General features: G+C 40.3%; 7 non-coding genes across 7 annotated transcripts; 4 read left to right on the top strand and 3 right to left on the bottom strand.

Annotated features, from left to right (window-relative positions):
- Nucleotides 1-13,141: 13,141 nt before the first annotated feature.
- Nucleotides 13,142-13,223, top strand: TRNAS-UGA (transfer RNA serine (anticodon UGA)). The gene has a single exon. It is a non-coding gene; the product is annotated as a tRNA-Ser (tRNA).
- A 1,477-nt stretch (nt 13,224-14,700) lies between these two features.
- On the top strand, nt 14,701-14,782 carry TRNAS-UGA (transfer RNA serine (anticodon UGA)). The gene has a single exon. It is a non-coding gene; the product is annotated as a tRNA-Ser (tRNA).
- A 1,477-nt stretch (nt 14,783-16,259) lies between these two features.
- TRNAS-UGA (transfer RNA serine (anticodon UGA)) lies at nt 16,260-16,341 on the top strand. Its single transcript has one exon. It is a non-coding gene; the product is annotated as a tRNA-Ser (tRNA).
- A 1,478-nt stretch (nt 16,342-17,819) lies between these two features.
- On the top strand, nt 17,820-17,901 carry TRNAS-UGA (transfer RNA serine (anticodon UGA)). The gene has a single exon. It is a non-coding gene; the product is annotated as a tRNA-Ser (tRNA).
- Nucleotides 17,902-19,181: 1,280 nt separating this feature from the next.
- On the bottom strand, nt 19,182-19,255 carry TRNAT-AGU (transfer RNA threonine (anticodon AGU)). Its single transcript has one exon. It is a non-coding gene; the product is annotated as a tRNA-Thr (tRNA).
- A 3,036-nt stretch (nt 19,256-22,291) lies between these two features.
- On the bottom strand, nt 22,292-22,365 carry TRNAT-AGU (transfer RNA threonine (anticodon AGU)). Its single transcript has one exon. It is a non-coding gene; the product is annotated as a tRNA-Thr (tRNA).
- Nucleotides 22,366-23,851: 1,486 nt separating this feature from the next.
- Nucleotides 23,852-23,925, bottom strand: TRNAT-AGU (transfer RNA threonine (anticodon AGU)). Its single transcript has one exon. It is a non-coding gene; the product is annotated as a tRNA-Thr (tRNA).
- Nucleotides 23,926-24,235: the final 310 nt, after the last annotated feature.

The following is a 24,235-nucleotide window of genomic DNA, read 5'->3' as shown; positions in this document are numbered from 1 at the left end:
TACCACATAAAGAGAAGACAATATGTCATTGCCATATTTATTCATTTTCCTATCATAGGGGGGCACACTAATCTGTATTAGAGTTGTTGAATGGTCTCAGTGGTGTCAGATTAATAGTGAATAACGAGCACAGGGATGTGGGGGCATAGCATAGTTACCAAAACAAAGACCACTCTCGGCATCGGACACGCCATACAGACCCATTCCACATATATGCAATTTACACAATGCACTCAGGCCACACATGCGCCGCCGCTAGGCCTGCTCCACGCAACTCACACAGCCGTGGTATCAGCAGGTCCTCGTTAGTATAGTGGAGAGTATCCCCGCCTGTCACGTGGGAGACCGGGGTTCGATTCCCCGACGGGAAGAATTGTCACTTTTAGACACATCAATAACCAGAATTATAAAACAAGACTCTTTCTTTTCACTTTGGGCGGTGTAATGTTTTCTGTATGACGCTGTCCAATCAGCTTCTGCACCCTTCCCTGTCCAGCAACACAGTGTGATCTTATAGTATACAGCTTTCATTCCCAATTCTGTATTCAACTGGCTATATCTCAGGCTCTGTCACAGCTAGAACTGTGATTCTACTGTCATATGAAAGATTGGAATCTCCCCTTTCATATGCCACCAGAACCGCGGTTCTAGGTCGTCCACAGCCCGAGATATGGCTGTTTGAATGGATCCCCCTTCCCTCTAGACTGTCTCCTAATGCTGTGAAACAGCATCCTGCTGATAGGACAGAGTCAGAGGCTGGGAGGAAGCCCCACCTCAGGAGAATCGCTGCTGTTACCTCCCAGTTGTCTTATAAATCCTCATTTACATATTTAGAAAAAAGCTCATAACTTTTGAAATAATAAACGTTTTGGGACACAATTTTCACTAGTATTATCAGTGTGACAGCGCCTATCAAATTAGCTAGGAGATAGGGAAGTACAAGTGACAGAGCCTCTTTAAATAGGACGAAATTGCAGTACCAGGATTATTATCTGTCTTACAAGCAGATACATTTAGAAAAATGCTAATTTTCTCTACAATTTTCTCTACGATTCGGATTGTATCGACCACATTTTACCACTTACATAAAGTACAATGTGTCACAAGAAAACAATCTCAGAATGCTTGGATAAATAAAAGAATTCCAAAGTTATTACCACATAAAGAGAAGACAATATGTCATTGCCATATTTATTCATTTTCCTATCATAGGGGGGCACACTAATCTGTATTAGAGTTGTTGAATGGTCTCAGTGGTGTCAGATTAATAGTGAATAACGAGCACAGGGATGTGGGGGCATAGCATAGTTACCAAAACAAAGACCACTCTCGGCATCGGACACGCCATACAGACCCATTCCACATATATGCAATTTACACAATGCACTCAGGCCACACATGCGCCGCCGCTAGGCCTGCTCCACGCAACTCACACAGCCGTGGTATCAGCAGGTCCTCGTTAGTATAGTGGAGAGTATCCCCGCCTGTCACGTGGGAGACCGGGGTTCGATTCCCCGACGGGAAGAATTGTCACTTTTAGACACATCAATAACCAGAATTATAAAACAAGACTCTTTCTTTTCACTTTGGGCGGTGTAATGTTTTCTGTATGACGCTGTCCAATCAGCTTCTGCACCCTTCCCTGTCCAGCAACACAGTGTGATCTTATAGTATACAGCTTTCATTCCCAATTCTGTATTCAACTGGCTATATCTCAGGCTCTGTCACAGCTAGAACTGTGATTCTACTGTCATATGAAAGATTGGAATCTCCCCTTTCATATGCCACCAGAACCGCGGTTCTAGGTCGTCCACAGCCCGAGATATGGCTGTTTGAATGGATCCCCCTTCCCTCTAGACTGTCTCCTAATGCTGTGAAACAGCATCCTGCTGATAGGACAGAGTCAGAGGCTGGGAGGAAGCCCCACCTCAGGAGAATCGCTGCTGTTACCTCCCAGTTGTCTTATAAATCCTCATTTACATATTTAGAAAAAAGCTCATAACTTTTGAAATAATAAACGTTTTGGGACACAATTTTCACTAGTATTATCAGTGTGACAGCGCCTATCAAATTAGCTAGGAGATAGGGAAGTACAAGTGACAGAGCCTCTTTAAATAGGACGAAATTGCAGTACCAGGATTATTATCTGTCTTACAAGCAGATACATTTAGAAAAATGCTAATTTTCTCTACAATTTTCTCTACGATTCGGATTGTATCAACCACATTTTACCACTTACATAAAGTACAATGTGTCACAAGAAAACAATCTCAGAATGCTTGGATAAATAAAAGAATTCCAAAGTTATTACCACATAAAGAGAAGACAATATGTCATTGCCATATTTATTCATTTTCCTATCATAGGGGGGCACACTAATCTGTATTAGAGTTGTTGAATGGTCTCAGTGGTGTCAGATTAATAGTGAATAACGAGCACAGGGATGTGGGGGCATAGCATAGTTACCAAAACAAAGACCACTCTCGGCATCGGACACGCCATACAGACCCATTCCACATATATGCAATTTACACAATGCACTCAGGCCACACATGCGCCGCCGCTAGGCCTGCTCCACGCAACTCACACAGCCGTGGTATCAGCAGGTCCTCGTTAGTATAGTGGAGAGTATCCCCGCCTGTCACGTGGGAGACCGGGGTTCGATTCCCCGACGGGAAGAATTGTCACTTTTAGACACATCAATAACCAGAATTATAAAACAAGACTCTTTCTTTTCACTTTGGGCGGTGTAATGTTTTCTGTATGACGCTGTCCAATCAGCTTCTGCACCCTTCCCTGTCCAGCAACACAGTGTGATCTTATAGTATACAGCTTTCATTCCCAATTCTGTATTCAACTGGCTATATCTCAGGCTCTGTCACAGCTAGAACTGTGATTCTACTGTCATATGAAAGATTGGAATCTCCCCTTTCATATGCCACCAGAACCGCGGTTCTAGGTCGTCCACAGCCCGAGATATGGCTGTTTGAATGGATCCCCCTTCCCTCTAGACTGTCTCCTAATGCTGTGAAACAGCATCCTGCTGATAGGACAGAGTCAGAGGCTGGGAGGAAGCCCCACCTCAGGAGAATCGCTGCTGTTACCTCCCAGTTGTCTTATAAATCCTCATTTACATATTTAGAAAAAAGCTCATAACTTTTGAAATAATAAACGTTTTGGGACACAATTTTCACTAGTATTATCAGTGTGACAGCGCCTATCAAATTAGCTAGGAGATAGGGAAGTACAAGTGACAGAGCCTCTTTAAATAGGACGAAATTGCAGTACCAGGATTATTATCTGTCTTACAAGCAGATACATTTAGAAAAATGCTAATTTTCTCTACAATTTTCTCTACGATTCGGATTGTATCAACCACATTTTACCACTTACATAAAGTACAATGTGTCACAAGAAAACAATCTCAGAATGCTTGGATAAATAAAAGAATTCCAAAGTTATTACCACATAAAGAGAAGACAATATGTCATTGCCATATTTATTCATTTTCCTATCATAGGGGGGCACACTAATCTGTATTAGAGTTGTTGAATGGTCTCAGTGGTGTCAGATTAATAGTGAATAACGAGCACAGGGATGTGGGGGCATAGCATAGTTACCAAAACAAAGACCACTCTCGGCATCGGACACGCCATACAGACCCATTCCACATATATGCAATTTACACAATGCACTCAGGCCACACATGCGCCGCCGCTAGGCCTGCTCCACGCAACTCACACAGCCATGGTATCAGCAGGTCCTCGTTAGTAAAGTGGAGAGTATCCCCGCCTGTCACACGGGAGACCGGGGTTCGATTCCCCGACGGGGAGAATTGTCACTTTTAGACACATCAATAACCAGAATTATAAAACAAGACTCTTTCTTTTCACTTTGGGCGGTGTAATGTTTTCTGTATGATGCTGTCCAATCAGCTTCTGCACCCTTCCCTGTCCAGCAACACAGTGTGATCTTATAGTATACAGCTTTCATTCCCAATTCTGTATTCAACTGGCTATATCTCAGGCTCTGTCACAGCTAGAACTGTGATTCTACTGTCATATGAAAGATTGGAATCTCCCCTTTCATATGCCACCAGAACCGCGGTTCTAGGTCGTCCACAGCCCGAGATATGGCTGTTTGAATGGATCCCCCTTCCCTCTAGACTGTCTCCTAATGCTGTGAAACAGCATCCTGCTGATAGGACAGAGTCAGAGGCTGGGAGGAAGCCCCACCTCAGGAGAATCGCTGCTGTTACCTCCCAGTTGTCTTATAAATCCTCATTTACATATTTAGAAAAAAGCTCATAACTTTTGAAATAATAAACGTTTTGGGACACAATTTTCACTAGTATTATCAGTGTGACAGCGCCTATCAAATTAGCTAGGAGATAGGGAAGTACAAGTGACAGAGCCTCTTTAAATAGGACGAAATTGCAGTACCAGGATTATTATCTGTCTTACAAGCAGATACATTTAGAAAAATGCTAATTTTCTCTACAATTTTCTCTACGATTCGGATTGTATCAACCACATTTTACCACTTACATAAAGTACAATGTGTCACAAGAAAACAATCTCAGAATGCTTGGATAAATAAAAGAATTCCAAAGTTATTACCACATAAAGAGAAGACAATATGTCATTGCCATATTTATTCATTTTCCTATCATAGGGGGGCACACTAATCTGTATTAGAGTTGTTGAATGGTCTCAGTGGTGTCAGATTAATAGTGAATAACGAGCACAGGGATGTGGGGGCATAGCATAGTTACCAAAAGAAAGACCACTCTCGGCATCGGACACGCCATACAGACCCATTCCACATATATGCAATTTACACAATGCACTCAGGCCACACATGCGCCGCCGCTAGGCCTGCTCCACGCAACTCACACAGCCGTGGTATCAGCAGGTCCTCGTTAGTAAAGTGGAGAGTATCCCCGCCTGTCACACGGGAGACCGGGGTTCGATTCCCCGATGGGGAGAATTGTCACTTTTAGACACATCAATAACCAGAATTATAAAACAAGACTCTTTCTTTTCACTTTGGGCGGTGTAATGTTTTCTGTATGATGCTGTCCAATCAGCTTCTGCACCCTTCCCTGTCCAGCAACACAGTGTGATCTTATAGTATACAGCTTTCATTCCCAATTCTGTATTCAACTGGCTATATCTCAGGCTCTGTCACAGCTAGAACTGTGATTCTACTGTCATATGAAAGATTGGAATCTCCCCTTTCATATGCCACCAGAACCGCGGTTCTAGGTCGTCCACAGCCCGAGATATGGCTGTTTGAATGGATCCCCCTTCCCTCTAGACTGTCTCCTAATGCTGTGAAACAGCATCCTGCTGATAGGACAGAGTCAGAGGCTGGGAGGAAGCCCCACCTCAGGAGAATCGCTGCTGTTACCTCCCAGTTGTCTTATAAATCCTCATTTACATATTTAGAAAAAAGCTCATAACTTTTGAAATAATAAACGTTTTGGGACACAATTTTCACTAGTATTATCAGTGTGACAGCGCCTATCAAATTAGCTAGGAGATAGGGAAGTACAAGTGACAGAGCCTCTTTAAATAGGACGAAATTGCAGTACCAGGATTATTATCTGTCTTACAAGCAGATACATTTAGAAAAATGCTAATTTTCTCTACAATTTTCTCTACGATTCGGATTGTATCAACCACATTTTACCACTTACATAAAGTACAATGTGTCACAAGAAAACAATCTCAGAATGCTTGGATAAATAAAAGAATTCCAAAGTTATTACCACATAAAGAGAAGACAATATGTCATTGCCATATTTATTCATTTTCCTATCATAGGGGGGCACACTAATCTGTATTAGAGTTGTTGAATGGTCTCAGTGGTGTCAGATTAATAGTGAATAACGAGCACAGGGATGTGGGGGCATAGCATAGTTACCAAAAGAAAGACCACTCTCGGCATCGGACACGCCATACAGACCCATTCCACATATATGCAATTTACACAATGCACTCAGGCCACACATGCGCCGCCGCTAGGCCTGCTCCACGCAACTCACACAGCCGTGGTATCAGCAGGTCCTCGTTAGTAAAGTGGAGAGTATCCCCGCCTGTCACACGGGAGACCGGGGTTCGATTCCCCGACGGGGAGAATTGTCACTTTTAGACACATCAATAACCAGAATTATAAAACAAGACTCTTTCTTTTCACTTTGGGCGGTGTAATGTTTTCTGTATGATGCTGTCCAATCAGCTTCTGCACCCTTCCCTGTCCAGCAACACAGTGTGATCTTATAGTATACAGCTTTCATTCCCAATTCTGTATTCAACTGGCTATATCTCAGGCTCTGTCACAGCTAGAACTGTGATTCTACTGTCATATGAAAGATTGGAATCTCCCCTTTCATATGCCACCAGAACCGCGGTTCTAGGTCGTCCACAGCCCGAGATATGGCTGTTTGAATGGATCCCCCTTCCCTCTAGACTGTCTCCTAATGCTGTGAAACAGCATCCTGCTGATAGGACAGAGTCAGAGGCTGGGAGGAAGCCCCACCTCAGGAGAATCGCTGCTGTTACCTCCCAGTTGTCTTATAAATCCTCATTTACATATTTAGAAAAAAGCTCATAACTTTTGAAATAATAAACGTTTTGGGACACAATTTTCACTAGTATTATCAGTGTGACAGCGCCTATCAAATTAGCTAGGAGATAGGGAAGTACAAGTGACAGAGCCTCTTTAAATAGGACGAAATTGCAGTACCAGGATTATTATCTGTCTTACAAGCAGATACATTTAGAAAAATGCTAATTTTCTCTACAATTTTCTCTACGATTCGGATTGTATCAACCACATTTTACCACTTACATAAAGTACAATGTGTCACAAGAAAACAATCTCAGAATGCTTGGATAAATAAAAGAATTCCAAAGTTATTACCACATAAAGAGAAGACAATATGTCATTGCCATATTTATTCATTTTCCTATCATAGGGGGGCACACTAATCTGTATTAGAGTTGTTGAATGGTCTCAGTGGTGTCAGATTAATAGTGAATAACGAGCACAGGGATGTGGGGGCATAGCATAGTTACCAAAAGAAAGACCACTCTCGGCATCGGACACGCCATACAGACCCATTCCACATATATGCAATTTACACAATGCACTCAGGCCACACATGCGCCGCCGCTAGGCCTGCTCCACGCAACTCACACAGCCGTGGTATCAGCAGGTCCTCGTTAGTAAAGTGGAGAGTATCCCCGCCTGTCACACGGGAGACCGGGGTTCGATTCCCCGACGGGGAGAATTGTCACTTTTAGACACATCAATAACCAGAATTATAAAACAAGACTCTTTCTTTTCACTTTGGGCGGTGTAATGTTTTCTGTATGATGCTGTCCAATCAGCTTCTGCACCCTTCCCTGTCCAGCAACACAGTGTGATCTTATAGTATACAGCTTTCATTCCCAATTCTGTATTCAACTGGCTATATCTCAGGCTCTGTCACAGCTAGAACTGTGATTCTACTGTCATATGAAAGATTGGAATCTCCCCTTTCATATGCCACCAGAACCGCGGTTCTAGGTCGTCCACAGCCCGAGATATGGCTGTTTGAATGGATCCCCCTTCCCTCTAGACTGTCTCCTAATGCTGTGAAACAGCATCCTGCTGATAGGACAGAGTCAGAGGCTGGGAGGAAGCCCCACCTCAGGAGAATCGCTGCTGTTACCTCCCAGTTGTCTTATAAATCCTCATTTACATATTTAGAAAAAAGCTCATAACTTTTGAAATAATAAACGTTTTGGGACACAATTTTCACTAGTATTATCAGTGTGACAGCGCCTATCAAATTAGCTAGGAGATAGGGAAGTACAAGTGACAGAGCCTCTTTAAATAGGACGAAATTGCAGTACCAGGATTATTATCTGTCTTACAAGCAGATACATTTAGAAAAATGCTAATTTTCTCTACAATTTTCTCTACGATTCGGATTGTATCAACCACATTTTACCACTTACATAAAGTACAATGTGTCACAAGAAAACAATCTCAGAATGCTTGGATAAATAAAAGAATTCCAAAGTTATTACCACATAAAGAGAAGACAATATGTCATTGCCATATTTATTCATTTTCCTATCATAGGGGGGCACACTAATCTGTATTAGAGTTGTTGAATGGTCTCAGTGGTGTCAGATTAATAGTGAATAACGAGCACAGGGATGTGGGGGCATAGCATAGTTACCAAAAGAAAGACCACTCTCGGCATCGGACACGCCATACAGACCCATTCCACATATATGCAATTTACACAATGCACTCAGGCCACACATGCGCCGCCGCTAGGCCTGCTCCACGCAACTCACACAGCCGTGGTATCAGCAGGTCCTCGTTAGTAAAGTGGAGAGTATCCCCGCCTGTCACACGGGAGACCGGGGTTCGATTCCCCGACGGGGAGAATTGTCACTTTTAGACACATCAATAACCAGAATTATAAAACAAGACTCTTTCTTTTCACTTTGGGCGGTGTAATGTTTTCTGTATGATGCTGTCCAATCAGCTTCTGCACCCTTCCCTGTCCAGCAACACAGTGTGATCTTATAGTATACAGCTTTCATTCCCAATTCTGTATTCAACTGGCTATATCTCAGGCTCTGTCACAGCTAGAACTGTGATTCTACTGTCATATGAAAGATTGGAATCTCCCCTTTCATATGCCACCAGAACCGCGGTTCTAGGTCGTCCACAGCCCGAGATATGGCTGTTTGAATGGATCCCCCTTCCCTCTAGACTGTCTCCTAATGCTGTGAAACAGCATCCTGCTGATAGGACAGAGTCAGAGGCTGGGAGGAAGCCCCACCTCAGGAGAATCGCTGCTGTTACCTCCCAGTTGTCTTATAAATCCTCATTTACATATTTAGAAAAAAGCTCATAACTTTTGAAATAATAAACGTTTTGGGACACAATTTTCACTAGTATTATCAGTGTGACAGCGCCTATCAAATTAGCTAGGAGATAGGGAAGTACAAGTGACAGAGCCTCTTTAAATAGGACGAAATTGCAGTACCAGGATTATTATCTGTCTTACAAGCAGATACATTTAGAAAAATGCTAATTTTCTCTACAATTTTCTCTACGATTCGGATTGTATCAACCACATTTTACCACTTACATAAAGTACAATGTGTCACAAGAAAACAATCTCAGAATGCTTGGATAAATAAAAGAATTCCAAAGTTATTACCACATAAAGAGAAGACAATATGTCATTGCCATATTTATTCATTTTCCTATCATAGGGGGGCACACTAATCTGTATTAGAGTTGTTGAATGGTCTCAGTGGTGTCAGATTAATAGTGAATAACGAGCACAGGGATGTGGGGGCATAGCATAGTTACCAAAAGAAAGACCACTCTCGGCATCGGACACGCCATACAGACCCATTCCACATATATGCAATTTACACAATGCACTCAGGCCACACATGCGCCGCCGCTAGGCCTGCTCCACGCAACTCACACAGCCGTGGTATCAGCAGGTCCTCGTTAGTAAAGTGGAGAGTATCCCCGCCTGTCACACGGGAGACCGGGGTTCGATTCCCCGACGGGGAGAATTGTCACTTTTAGACACATCAATAACCAGAATTATAAAACAAGACTCTTTCTTTTCACTTTGGGCGGTGTAATGTTTTCTGTATGATGCTGTCCAATCAGCTTCTGCACCCTTCCCTGTCCAGCAACACAGTGTGATCTTATAGTATACAGCTTTCATTCCCAATTCTGTATTCAACTGGCTATATCTCAGGCTCTGTCACAGCTAGAACTGTGATTCTACTGTCATATGAAAGATTGGAATCTCCCCTTTCATATGCCACCAGAACCGCGGTTCTAGGTCGTCCACAGCCCGAGATATGGCTGTTTGAATGGATCCCCCTTCCCTCTAGACTGTCTCCTAATGCTGTGAAACAGCATCCTGCTGATAGGACAGAGTCAGAGGCTGGGAGGAAGCCCCACCTCAGGAGAATCGCTGCTGTTACCTCCCAGTTGTCTTATAAATCCTCATTTACATATTTAGAAAAAAGCTCATAACTTTTGAAATAATAAACGTTTTGGGACACAATTTTCACTAGTATTATCAGTGTGACAGCGCCTATCAAATTAGCTAGGAGATAGGGAAGTACAAGTGACAGAGCCTCTTTAAATAGGACGAAATTGCAGTACCAGGATTATTATCTGTCTTACAAGCAGATACATTTAGAAAAATGCTAATTTTCTCTACAATTTTCTCTACGATTCGGATTGTATCAACCACATTTTACCACTTACATAAAGTACAATGTGTCACAAGAAAACAATCTCAGAATGCTTGGATAAATAAAAGAATTCCAAAGTTATTACCACATAAAGAGAAGACAATATGTCATTGCCATATTTATTCATTTTCCTATCATAGGGGGGCACACTAATCTGTATTAGAGTTGTTGAATGGTCTCAGTGGTGTCAGATTAATAGTGAATAACGAGCACAGGGATGTGGGGGCATAGCATAGTTACCAAAAGAAAGACCACTCTCGGCATCGGACACGCCATACAGACCCATTCCACATATATGCAATTTACACAATGCACTCAGGCCACACATGCGCCGCCGCTAGGCCTGCTCCACGCAACTCACACAGCCGTGGTATCAGCAGGTCCTCGTTAGTAAAGTGGAGAGTATCCCCGCCTGTCACGCGGGAGACCGGGGTTCGATTCCCCGACGGGGAGAATTGTCACTTTTAGACACATCAATAACCAGAATTATAAAACAAGACTCTTTCTTTTCACTTTGGGCGGTGTAATGTTTTCTGTATGATGCTGTCCAATCAGCTTCTGCACCCTTCCCTGTCCAGCAACACAGTGTGATCTTATAGTATACAGCTTTCATTCCCAATTCTGTATTCAACTGGCTATATCTCAGGCTCTGTCACAGCTAGAACTGTGATTCTACTGTCATATGAAAGATTGGAATCTCCCCTTTCATATGCCACCAGAACCGCGGTTCTAGGTCGTCCACAGCCCGAGATATGGCTGTTTGAATGGATCCCCCTTCCCTCTAGACTGTCTCCTAATGCTGTGAAACAGCATCCTGCTGATAGGACAGAGTCAGAGGCTGGGAGGAAGCCCCACCTCAGGAGAATCGCTGCTGTTACCTCCCAGTTGTCTTATAAATCCTCATTTACATATTTAGAAAAAAGCTCATAACTTTTGAAATAATAAACGTTTTGGGACACAATTTTCACTAGTATTATCAGTGTGACAGCGCCTATCAAATTAGCTAGGAGATAGGGAAGTACAAGTGACAGAGCCTCTTTAAATAGGACGAAATTGCAGTACCAGGATTATTATCTGTCTTACAAGCAGATACATTTAGAAAAATGCTAATTTTCTCTACAATTTTCTCTACGATTCGGATTGTATCAACCACATTTTACCACTTACATAAAGTACAATGTGTCACAAGAAAACAATCTCAGAATGCTTGGATAAATAAAAGAATTCCAAAGTTATTACCACATAAAGAGAAGACAATATGTCATTGCCATATTTATTCATTTTCCTATCATAGGGGGGCACACTAATCTGTATTAGAGTTGTTGAATGGTCTCAGTGGTGTCAGATTAATAGTGAATAACGAGCACAGGGATGTGGGGGCATAGCATAGTTACCAAAACAAAGACCACTCTCGGCATCGGACACGCCATACAGACCCATTCCACATATATGCAATTTACACAATGCACTCAGGCCACACATGCGCCGCCGCTAGGCCTGCTCCACGCAACTCACACAGCCACGCAAATCACTATAACTACAGCATCCCATTTGTCCAGACTTTTATTTTTCTCTTGATAAATACAAATCAAGTTGGTTGGACAACTTCTGCCCTTAGTAAATCTCTGCTTGCTGTCAATTATAATACTATTTTCTGTCACATACTCCTGTATATAGTCCCTTAAATGGACTCTGTCACCAGTTTATCAATTCCCAATTTCCTAACTAGCCTAATAGGTGCTGTGATGCTGATAACTACAGTGTGATTTGTTGTTTTTTGTTTTAAAAACGTTTATTTGCAAAGTTATGAGCATTTATTTATATATACTAATGTAGCTCTAATAGCCAAATAGGAGATGACTCCTTTTTACTCTGGGCAGCTAATGTTTTCTGTATGACGCTGTCCAATCAGCATACAACTTCTCCCCCTTCCCTGTCCAGCAACACAGTGTGATCATATAGTACACTGCGTCCATTCCCGACTGTGTTTCAACAGGTGATATCTTCGGTTCTGTCACAGCTAGAACTGTGATTTTGGTGTCATATGAAAGAGTAGAATCCAGTCTTTCAAATGCCACCAAATCTGTTTTTTTAGGTGGCCCACAGCCCGAGATATGGCTGTTTGAATTGATCCCCCTTCCCTGTAGCTTGAGTTTCACAATGTGTGTGAAGCAGCTTCATGCTGATAGGACAGCATCAGATGCTGAGAGTCAGCTCCACCTCAGGAGAATTGCTGCTGTTACCTCCCAGATGTCTAATAAAGGCTAAATTACATATTTAGAAAATGCTCATAACTTTGCAAATAATAAACATTTTTTTACTACAAATCACCCTGTAGTTATCAGCAGCAAAGCACCTATTAGACTAGTTAGGAGTTAGGGACCTGATATACTGGTAACAGAGTCCCTTTAAGAGCTCTTCAAAAGTTTTTCCCACAATGGATGTTAAGCTTACTGGTCTATAATTACTTTGTATTGAACTTACTAATTATACAAAACTCAATGACATTCATGGGGTCTCTGTCACCAATGAAAAACCGGATAGATTTTTAATTGCCTATAAAGAATTTGATTAATCATATACTTTAGTTATGTAAACTTAAATAATAAGCAAGTGAATAAACTAAAGCAACTGATAGCAAGGCACTGCTGAGTTTTGAACTCAGGATCTCCTGTTTACTAGACAGGCACTTTAACCAACTAAGCCACAGCACCAAAGCACTTTTCTTCTCACGGTGTACTACCACACAGCTCAGTTCAGAGCAAAAGACTGATCTCATATTTTAGGCTAGCCCCTTAGGTGTAGTTGCCAGAAGTCTTAACAGTCAGGGTACATAAGTTGTGATGGCCGAGTGGTTAAGGCGTTGGATTTGAAATCCAATGGGGTCTCCCTGCACAGGTTCAAGTCCTGTTCATAACGTTCTATTTTAAGAAGAGAACTTCCAGAAACATATTAAAGTTTGTCACCTATAGAAAGAGTTATTTCAATTCCATCCTCTTTGTCACTGATTAATTACATTAATAATAGTCTTTCCAGCTGTGCCCCTGGCTTACAACTCTGAAAAGCGAGCAATATTTAGAGTATAAATCACTATAACTACAGCATCCCATTTGTCCAGACTTTTATTTTTCTCTTGATAAATACAAATCAAGTTGGTTGGACAACTTCTGCCCTTAGTAAATCTCTGCTTGCTGTCAATTATAATACTATTTTCTGTCACATACTCCTGTATATAGTCCCTTAAATGGACTCTGTCACCAGTTTATCAATTCCCAATTTCCTAACTAGCCTAATAGGCGCTCTGATGCTGATAACTACAGTGTGATTTGTTGTTTTTTTTAAAAAAACGTTTATTTGCAAAGTTATGAGCATTTATTTATATATACTAATGTAGCTCTAATAGCCAAATAGGAGATGACTCCTTTTTACTCTGGGCAGCTAATGTTTTCTGTATGACGCTGTCCAATCAGCATACAACTTCTCCCCCTTCCCTGTCCAGCAACACAGTGTGATCATATAGTACACTGCGTCCATTCCCGACTGTGTTTTCAACAGGTGATATCTTCGGTTCTGTCACAGCTAGAACTGCGATTTTGGTGTCATATGAAAGAGTAGAATCCAGTCTTTCAAATGCCACCAAATCTGCTTTTTTAGGTGGCCCACAGCCCGAGATATGGCTGTTTGAATTGATCCCCCTTCCCTGTAGCTTGAGTTTCACAATGTGTGTGAAGCAGCTTCATGCTGATAGGACAGCATCAGATGCTGAGAGTCAGCTCCACCTCAGGAGAATTGCTGCTGTTACCTCCCAGATGTCTAATAAAGGCTAAATTACATATTTAGAAAATGCTCATAACTTTGCAAATAATAAACATTTTTTTACTACAAATCACCCTGTAGTTATCAGCAGCAAAGCACCTATTAGACTAGTTAGGAGTTAGGGACCTGATATACTGGTAACAGAGTCCCTTTAAGAGCTCTTCAAAAGTTTTTCCCACAATGGATGTTAAGCTTACTGGTCTATAATTACTTTGTATTGAACTTACTACTTATAGAAAACTCAATGACATTCATGGGGTCTCTGTCACCAATGAAAAACCCGATAGATTTTTAATCGCCTATAAAGAATTTGATTCATCATATACTTTAGTTATGTAAACTTAAATAATAAACAAGTGAATAAACTAAAGCAACAAATAGCAAGGCACTGCTGAGATTTGAACTCAGGATCTCCTGTTTACTAGACAGGCTCTTTAATCAACTAAGCCACAGCACCAAAGCACTTTTCTTCTCACGGTGTCCTACCACACAGCTCAGTTCAGAGCAAAATACTGATCTCATATTTTAGGCTAGCCCCTTAGGTGTAGTTGCCAGAAGTCTTAACAGTCAGGGTACATAAGTTGTGATGGCCGAGTGGTTAAGGCGTTGGATTTGAAATCCAATGGGGTCTCCCTGCACAGGTTCAAGTCCTGTTCATAACGTTCTATTTTAAGAAGAGAACTTCCAGAAACATATTAAAGTTTGTCACCTATAGAAAGAGTTATTTCAATTCCATCCTCTTTGTCACTGATTAATTACATTAATAATAGTGTTTCCAGCTGTGCCCCTGGCTTACAACTCTGAAAAGCGAGCAATATTTAGAGTATAAATCACTATAACTACAGCATCCCATTTGTCCAGACTTTTATTTTTCTCTTGATAAATACAAATCAAGTTGGTTGGACAACTTCTGCCCTTAGTAAATCTCTGCTTGCTGTCAATTATAATACTATTTTCTGTCACATACTCCTGTATATAGTCCCTTAAATGGACTCTGTCACCAGTTTATCAATTCCCAATTTCCTAACTAGCCTAATAGGTGCTGTGATGCTGATAACTACAGTGTGATTTGTTGTTTTTTGTTTTAAAAACGTTTATTTGCAAAGTTATGAGCATTTATTTATATATACTAATGTAGCTCTAATAGCCAAATAGGAGATGACTCCTTTTTACTCTGGGCAGCTAATGTTTTCTGTATGACGCTGTCCAATCAGCATACAACTTCTCCCCCTTCCCTGTCCAGCAACACAGTGTGATCATATAGTACACTGCGTCCATTCCCGACTGTGTTTCAACAGGTGATATCTTCGGTTCTGTCACAGCTAGAACTGTGATTTTGGTGTCATATGAAAGAGTAGAATCCAGTCTTTCAAATGCCACCAAATCTGCTTTTTTAGGTGGCCCACAGCCCGAGATATGGCTGTTTGAATTGATCCCCCTTCCCTGTAGCTTGAGTTTCACAATGTGTGTGAAGCAGCTTCATGCTGATAGGACAGCATCAGATGCTGAGAGTCAGCTCCACCTCAGGAGAATTGCTGCTGTTACCTCCCAGATGTCTAATAAAGGCTAAATTACATATTTAGAAAATGCTCATAACTTTGCAAATAATAAACATTTTTTTACTACAAATCACCCTGTAGTTATAAGCAGCAAAGCACCTATTAGACTAGTTAGGAGTTAGGGACCTGATATACTGGTAACAGAGTCCCTTTAAGAGCTCTTCAAAAGTTTTTCCCACAATGGATGTTAAGCTTACTGGTCTATAATTACTTTGTATTGAACTTACTAATTATACAAAACTCAATGACATTCATGGGGTCTCTGTCACCAATGAAAAACCGGATAGATTTTTAATTGCCTATAAAGAATTTGATTAATCATATACTTTAGTTATGTAAACTTAAATAATAAGCAAGTGAATAAACTAAAGCAACTGATAGCAAGGCACTGCTGAGTTTTGAACTCAGGATCTCCTGTTTACTAGACAGGCACTTTAACCAACTAAGCCACAGCACCAAAGCACTTTTCTTCTCACGGTGTACTACCACACAGCTCAGTTCAGAGCAAAAGACTGATCTCATATTTTAGGCTAGCCCCTTAGGTGTAGTTGCCAGAAGTCTTAACAGACAGGGTACATAAGTTGTGATGGCCGAGTGGTTAAGGCGTTGGATTTGAAATCCAATGGGGTCTCCCTGCACAGGTTCAAGTCCTGTTCATAACGTTCTATTTTAAGAAGAGAACTTCCAGAAACATATTAAAGTTTGTCACCTATAGAAAGAGTTATTTCAATTCCATCCTCTTTGTCACTGATTAATTACATTAATAATAGTGGTTCCAGCTGTGCCCCTGGCTTACAACTCTGAAAAGCGAGCAATATTTAGAGTATAAATCACTATAACTACAGCATCCCATTTGTCCAGACTTTTATTTTTCTCTTGATAAATACAAATCAGGTTGGTTGGACAACTTCTGCCCTTAGTAAATCTCTGCTTGCTGTCAATTATAATACTATTTTCTGTTACATACTCCTGTATATAGTCCCTTAAATGGACTCTGTCACCAGTTTATCAATTCCCAATTTCCTAACTAGCCTAATAGGCGCTCTGATGCTGATAACTACAGTGTGATTTGTTGTTTTTTTGTTTTAAAAACGTTTATTTGCAAAGTTATGAGCATTTATTTATATATACTAATGTAGCTCTAATAGCCAAATAGGAGATGACTCCTTTTTACTCTGGGCAGCTAATGTTTTCTGTATGACGCTGTCCAATCAGCATACAACTTCTCCCCCTTCCCTGTCCAGCAACACAGTGTGATCATATAGTACACTGCAACATTCCCGACTGTGTTTCAACAGGTGATATCTTCGGTTCTGTCACAGCTAGAACTGTGATTTTGGTGTCTTATGAAAGAGCAGAATCCAGTCTTTCAAATGCCACCAAATCTGTTTTTTTAGGTGGCCCACAGCCCGAGATATGGCTGTTTGAATTGATCCCCCTTCCCTGTAGCTTGAGTTTCACAATGTGTGTGAAGCAGCTTCATGCTGATAGGACAGCATCAGATGCTGAGAGTCAGCTCCACCTCAGGAGAATTGCTGCTGTTACCTCCCAGATGTCTAATAAAGGCTAAATTACATATTTAGAAAATGCTCATAATTTTGCAAATAATAAACATTTTTTTTACTACAAATCACCCTGTAGTTATCAGCAGCAAAGCACCAATTAGACTAGTTAGGAGTTAGGGACCTGATAAACTGGTAACAGAGTCCCTTTAAGAGCTCTTCAAAAGTTTTTCCCACAATGGATGTTAAGCTTACTGGTCTATAATTACTTTGTATTGAACTTACTACTTATAGAAAACTCAATGACATTCATGGGGTCTCTGTCACCAATGAAAAACCTGATAGATTTTTAATTGCCTATAAAGAATTTGATTCATCATATACTTTAGTTATGTAAACTTAAATAATAAACAAGTGAATAAACTAAAGCAACAAATAGCAAGGCACTGCTGAGATTGGAACTCAGGATCTCCTGTTTACTAGACAGGCGCTTTAACCAACTAAGCCACAGCACCAAAGCACTTTTCTTCTCACGCTGTCCTACCACACAGCTCAGTTCAGAGCAAAAGACTGATCTCATATTTTAGGCTAGCCCCTTAGGTGTAGTTGCCAGAAGTCTTAACAGTCAGGGTACATAAGTTGTGATGGCCGAGTGGTTAAGGCGTTGGATTTGAAATCCAATGGGGTCTCCCTGCACAGGTTCAAGTCCTGTTCATAACGTTCTATTTTAAGAAGAGAACTTCCAGAAACATATTAAAGTTTGTCACCTATAGAAAGAGTTATTTCAATTCCATCCTCTTTGTCACTGATTAATTACATTAATAATAGTGTTTCCAGCTGTGCCCCTGGCTTACAACTCTGAAAAGCGAGCAATATTTAGAGTATAAATCACTATAACTACAGCATCCCATTTGTCCAGACTTTTATTTTTCTCTTGATAAATACAAATCAAGTTGGTTGGACAACTTCTGCCCTTAGTAAATCTCTGCTTGCTGTCAATTATAATACTATTTTCTGTCACATACTCCTGTATATAGTCCCTTAAATGGACTCTGTCACCAGTTTATCAATTCCCAATTTCCTAACTAGCCTAATAGGCGCTCTGATGCTGATAACTACAGTGTGATTTGTTGTTTTTTTTAAAAAAACGTTTATTTGCAAAGTTATGAGCATTTATTTATATATACTAATGTAGCTCTAATAGCCAAATAGGAGATGACTCCTTTTTACTCTGGGCAGCTAATGTTTTCTGTATGACGCTGTCCAATCAGCATACAACTTCTCCCCCTTCCCTGTCCAGCAACACAGTGTGATCATATAGTACACTGCGTCCATTCCCGACTGTGTTTTCAACAGGTGATATCTTCGGTTCTGTCACAGCTAGAACTGCGATTTTGGTGTCATATGAAAGAGTAGAATCCAGTCTTTCAAATGCCACCAAATCTGCTTTTTTAGGTGGCCCACAGCCCGAGATATGGCTGTTTGAATTGATCCCCCTTCCCTGTAGCTTGAGTTTCACAATGTGTGTGAAGCAGCTTCATGCTGATAGGACAGCATCAGATGCTGAGAGTCAGCTCCACCTCAGGAGAATTGCTGCTGTTACCTCCCAGATGTCTAATAAAGGCTAAATTACATATTTAGAAAATGCTCATAACTTTGCAAATAATAAACATTTTTTTACTACAAATCACCCTGTAGTTATAAGCAGCAAAGCACCTATTAGACTAGTTAGGAGTTAGGGACCTGATATACTGGTAACAGAGTCCCTTTAAGAGCTCTTCAAAAGTTTTTCCCACAATGGATGTTAAGCTTACTGGTCTATAATTACTTTGTATTGAACTTACTACTTATAGAAAACTCAATGACATTCATGGGGTCTCTGTCACCAATGAAAAACCCGATAGATTTTTAATCGCCTATAAAGAATTTGATTCATCATATACTTTAGTTATGTAAACTTAAATAATAAACAAGTGAATAAACTAAAGCAACAAATAGCAAGGCACTGCTGAGATTTGAACTCAGGATCTCCTGTTTACTAGACAGGCGCTTTAACCAACTAAGCCACAGCACCAAAGCACTTTTCTTCTCACGGTGTCCTACCACACAGCTCAGTTCAGAGCAAAAGACTGATCTCATATTTTAGGCTAGCCCCTTAGGTGTAGTTGCCAGAAGTCTTAACAGACAGGGTACATAAGTTGTGATGGCCGAGTGGTTAAGGCGTTGGATTTGAAATCCAATGGGGTCTCCCTGCACATGATCAAGTCCTGTTCACAACGTTCTATTTTAAGAAGAGAACTTCCAGAAACATATTAAAGTTTGTCACATATAGAAAGAGTTATTTTAATTCCATCCTCTTTGTCACTGATTAATTACATTAATAATAGTGGTTCCAGCTGTGCCCCTGGCTTGCAGCTCTGAAAAGCGAGCAATATTTAGAGTATAAATCACTATAACTACAGCATCCCATTTGTCCAGACTTTTATTTTTCTCTTGATAAATACAAATCAGGTTGGTTGGACAACTTCTGCCCTTAGTAAATCTCTGCTTGCTGTCAATTATAATACTATTTTCTGTTACATACTCCTGTATATAGTCCCTTAAATGGACTCTGTCACCAGTTTATCAATTCCCAATTTCCTAACTAGCCTAATAGGCGCTCTGATGCTGATAACTACAGTGTGATTTGTTGTTTTTTTGTTTTAAAAACGTTTATTTGCAAAGTTATGAGCATTTATTTATATATACTAATGTAGCTCTAATAGCCAAATAGGAGATGACTCCTTTTTACTCTGGGCAGCTAATGTTTTCTGTATGACGCTGTCCAATCAGCATACAACTTCTCCCCCTTCCCTGTCCAGCAACACAGTGTGATCATATAGTACACTGCAACATTCCCGACTGTGTTTCAACAGGTGATATCTTCGGTTCTGTCACAGCTAGAACTGTGATTTTGGTGTCTTATGAAAGAGCAGAATCCAGTCTTTCAAATGCCACCAAATCTGTTTTTTTAGGTGGCCCACAGCCCGAGATATGGCTGTTTGAATTGATCCCCCTTCCCTGTAGCTTGAGTTTCACAATGTGTGTGAAGCAGCTTCATGCTGATAGGACAGCATCAGATGCTGAGAGTCAGCTCCACCTCAGGAGAATTGCTGCTGTTACCTCCCAGATGTCTAATAAAGGCTAAATTACATATTTAGAAAATGCTCATAATTTTGCAAATAATAAACATTTTTTTTACTACAAATCACCCTGTAGTTATCAGCAGCAAAGCACCAATTAGACTAGTTAGGAGTTAGGGACCTGATAAACTGGTAACAGAGTCCCTTTAAGAGCTCTTCAAAAGTTTTTCCCACAATGGATGTTAAGCTTACTGGTCTATAATTACTTTGTATTGAACTTACTACTTATAGAAAACTCAATGACATTCATGGGGTCTCTGTCACCAATGAAAAACCTGATAGATTTTTAATTGCCTATAAAGAATTTGATTCATCATATACTTTAGTTATGTAAACTTAAATAATAAACAAGTGAATAAACTAAAGCAACAAATAGCAAGGCACTGCTGAGATTGGAACTCAGGATCTCCTGTTTACTAGACAGGCGCTTTAACCAACTAAGCCACAGCACCAAAGCACTTTTCTTCTCACGCTGTCCTACCACACAGCTCAGTTCAGAGCAAAAGACTGATCTCATATTTTAGGCTAGCCCCTTAGGTGTAGTTGCCAGAAGTCTTAACAGTCAGGGTACATAAGTTGTGATGGCCGAGTGGTTAAGGCGTTGGATTTGAAATCCAATCGGGTCTCCCTGCACAGGTTCAAGTCCTGTTCTATTTTAAGAAGAGAACTTCCAGAAACATATTAAAGTTTGTCACCTATAGAAAGAGTTATTTTAATTCCATCCTCTTTATCACTGATTAATTACATTAATAATAGTGGTTCCAGCTGTGCCCCTGGCTTACAACTCTGAAAAGCGAGCAATATTTAGAGTATAAATCACTATAACTACAGCATCCCATTTGTCCAGACTTTTATTTTCCTCTTGATAAAAACAAATCAGGTTGGTTGGACAACTTCTGCCCTTAGTAAATCTCTGCTTGCTGTCAATTATAATACTATTTTCTGTTACATACTCCTGTATATAGTCCCTTAAATGGACTCTGTCACCAGTTTATCAATTCCCAATTTCCTAACTAGCCTAATAGGTGCTGTGATGCTGATAACTACAGTGTGATTTGTTGTTTTTTGTTTTAAAAACGTTTATTTGCAAAGTTATGAGCATTTATTTATATATACTAATGTAGCTCTAATAGCCAAATAGGAGATGACTCCTTTTTACTCTGGGCAGCTAATGTTTTCTGTATGACGCTGTCCAATCAGCATACAACTTCTCCCCCTTCCCTGTCCAGCAACACAGTGTGATCATATAGTACACTGCGTCCATTCCCGACTGTGTTTCAACAGGTGATATCTTCGGTTCTGTCACAGCTAGAACTGTGATTTTGGTGTCATATGAAAGAGTAGAATCCAGTCTTTCAAATGCCACCAAATCTGTTTTTTTAGGTGGCCCACAGCCCGAGATATGGCTGTTTGAATTGATCCCCCTTCCCTGTAGCTTGAGTTTCACAATGTGTGTGAAGCAGCTTCATGCTGATAGGACAGCATCAGATGCTGAGAGTCAGCTCCACCTCAGGAGAATTGCTGCTGTTACCTCCCAGATGTCTAATAAAGGCTAAATTACATATTTAGAAAATGCTCATAACTTTGCAAATAATAAACATTTTTTTACTACAAATCACCCTGTAGTTATCAGCAGCAAAGCACCTATTAGACTAGTTAGGAGTTAGGGACCTGATATACTGGTAACAGAGTCCCTTTAAGAGCTCTTCAAAAGTTTTTCCCACAATGGATGTTAAGCTTACTGGTCTATAATTACTTTGTATTGAACTTACTACTTATAGAAAACTCAATGACATTCATGGGGTCTCTGTCACCAATGAAAAACCCGATAGATTTTTAATCCCCTATAAAGAATTTGATTCATCATATACTTTAGTTATGTAAACTTAAATAATAAACAAGTGAATAAACTAAAGCAACAAATAGCAAGGCACTGCTGAGATTTGAACTCAGGATCTCCTGTTTACTAGACAGGCGCTTTAACCAACTAAGCCACAGCACCAAAGCACTTTTCTTCTCACGGTGTCCTACCACACAGCTCAGTTCAGAGCAAAAGACTGATCTCATATTTTAGGCTAGCCCCTTAGGTGTAGTTGCCAGAAGTCTTAACAGACAGGGTACATAAGTTGTGATGGCCGAGTGGTTAAGGCGTTGGATTTGAAATCCAATGGGGTCTCCCTGCACATGATCAAGTCCTGTTCACAACGTTCTATTTTAAGAAGAGAACTTCCAGAAACATATTAAAGTTTGTCACCTATAGAAAGAGTTATTTTAATTCCATCCTCTTTGTCACTGATTAATTACATTAATAATAGTGGTTCCAGCTGTGCCCCTGGCTTACAGCTCTGAAAAGCGAGCAATATTTAGAGTATAAATCACTATAACTACAGCATCCCATTTGTCCAGACTTTTATTTTTCTCTTGATAAATACAAATCAGGTTGGTTGGACAACTTCTGCCCTTAGTAAATCTCTGCTTGCTGTCAATTATAATACTATTTTCTGTTACATACTCCTGTATATAGTCCCTTAAATGGACTCTGTCACCAGTTTATCAATTCCCAATTTCCTAACTAGCCTAATAGGCGCTCTGATGCTGATAACTACAGTGTGATTTGTTGTTTTTTGTTTTAAAAACGTTTATTTGCAAAGTTATGAGCATTTATTTATATATACTAATGTAGCTCTAATAGCCAAATAGGAGATGACTCCTTTTTACTCTGGGCAGCTAATGTTTTCTGTATGACGCTGTCCAATCAGCATACAACTTCTCCCCCTTCCCTGTCCAGCAACACAGTGTGATCATATAGTACACTGCAACATTCCCGACTGTGTTTTCAACAGGTGATATCTTCGGTTCTGTCACAGCTAGAACTGTGATTTTGGTGTCATATGAAAGAGTAGAATCCCGTCTTTCAAATGCCAATAAATCTGCTTTTTTAGGTGGCCCACAGCCCGAGATATGGCTGTTTGAATTGATCCCCCTTCCCTGTAGCTTGAGTTTCACAATGTGTGTGAAGCAGCTTCATGCTGATAGGACAGCATCAGATGCTGAGAGTCAGCTCCACCTCAGGAGAATTGCTGCTGTTACCTCCCAGATGTCTAATAAAGGCTAAATTACATATTTAGAAAATGCTCATAATTTTGCAAATAATAAACATTTTTTTTACTACAAATCACCCTGTAGTTATCAGCAGCAAAGCACCAATTAGACTAGTTAGGAGTTAGGGACCTGATAAACTGGTAACAGAGTCCCTTTAAGAGCTCTTCAAAAGTTTTTCCCACAATGGATGTTAAGCTTACTGGTCTATAATTACTTTGTATTGAACTTACTAATTATAGAAAACTCAATGACATTCATGGGGTCTCTGTCACCAATGAAAAACCCAATAGATTTTTAATCGCCTATAAAGAATTTGATTCATCATATACTTTAGTTATGTAAACTTAAATAATAAACAAGTGAATAAACTAAAGCAACAAATAGCAAGGCACTGCTGAGATTTGAACTCAGGATCTCCTGTTTACTAGACAGGCGCTTTAACCAACTAAGCCACAGCACCAAAGCACTTTTCTTCTCATGGTGTCCTACCACACAGCTCAGTTCAGAGCAAAAGACTGATGTCATATTTTAGGCTAGCCCCTTAGGTGTAGTTGCCAGAAGTCTTAACAGACAGGGTACATAAGTTGTGATGGCCGAGTGGTTAAGGCGTTGGATTTGAAATCCAATGGGGTCTCCCTGCACATGATCAAGTCCTGTTCACAACGTTCTATTTTAAGAAGAGAACTTCCAGAAACATATTAAAGTTTGTCACCTATAGAAAGAGTTATTTTAATTCCATCCTCTTTGTCACTGATTAATTACATTAATAA

Source organism: Rhinoderma darwinii (assembly GCF_050947455.1).
Source record: "Rhinoderma darwinii isolate aRhiDar2 chromosome 3 unlocalized genomic scaffold, aRhiDar2.hap1 SUPER_3_unloc_13, whole genome shotgun sequence".
In the NCBI taxonomy this organism is placed as follows: domain Eukaryota; kingdom Metazoa; phylum Chordata; class Amphibia; order Anura; family Rhinodermatidae; genus Rhinoderma; species Rhinoderma darwinii.
The sequence above is the reverse complement of the archived record's forward strand: the minus strand, read 5'-3'. Positions and strand labels throughout refer to the sequence as shown.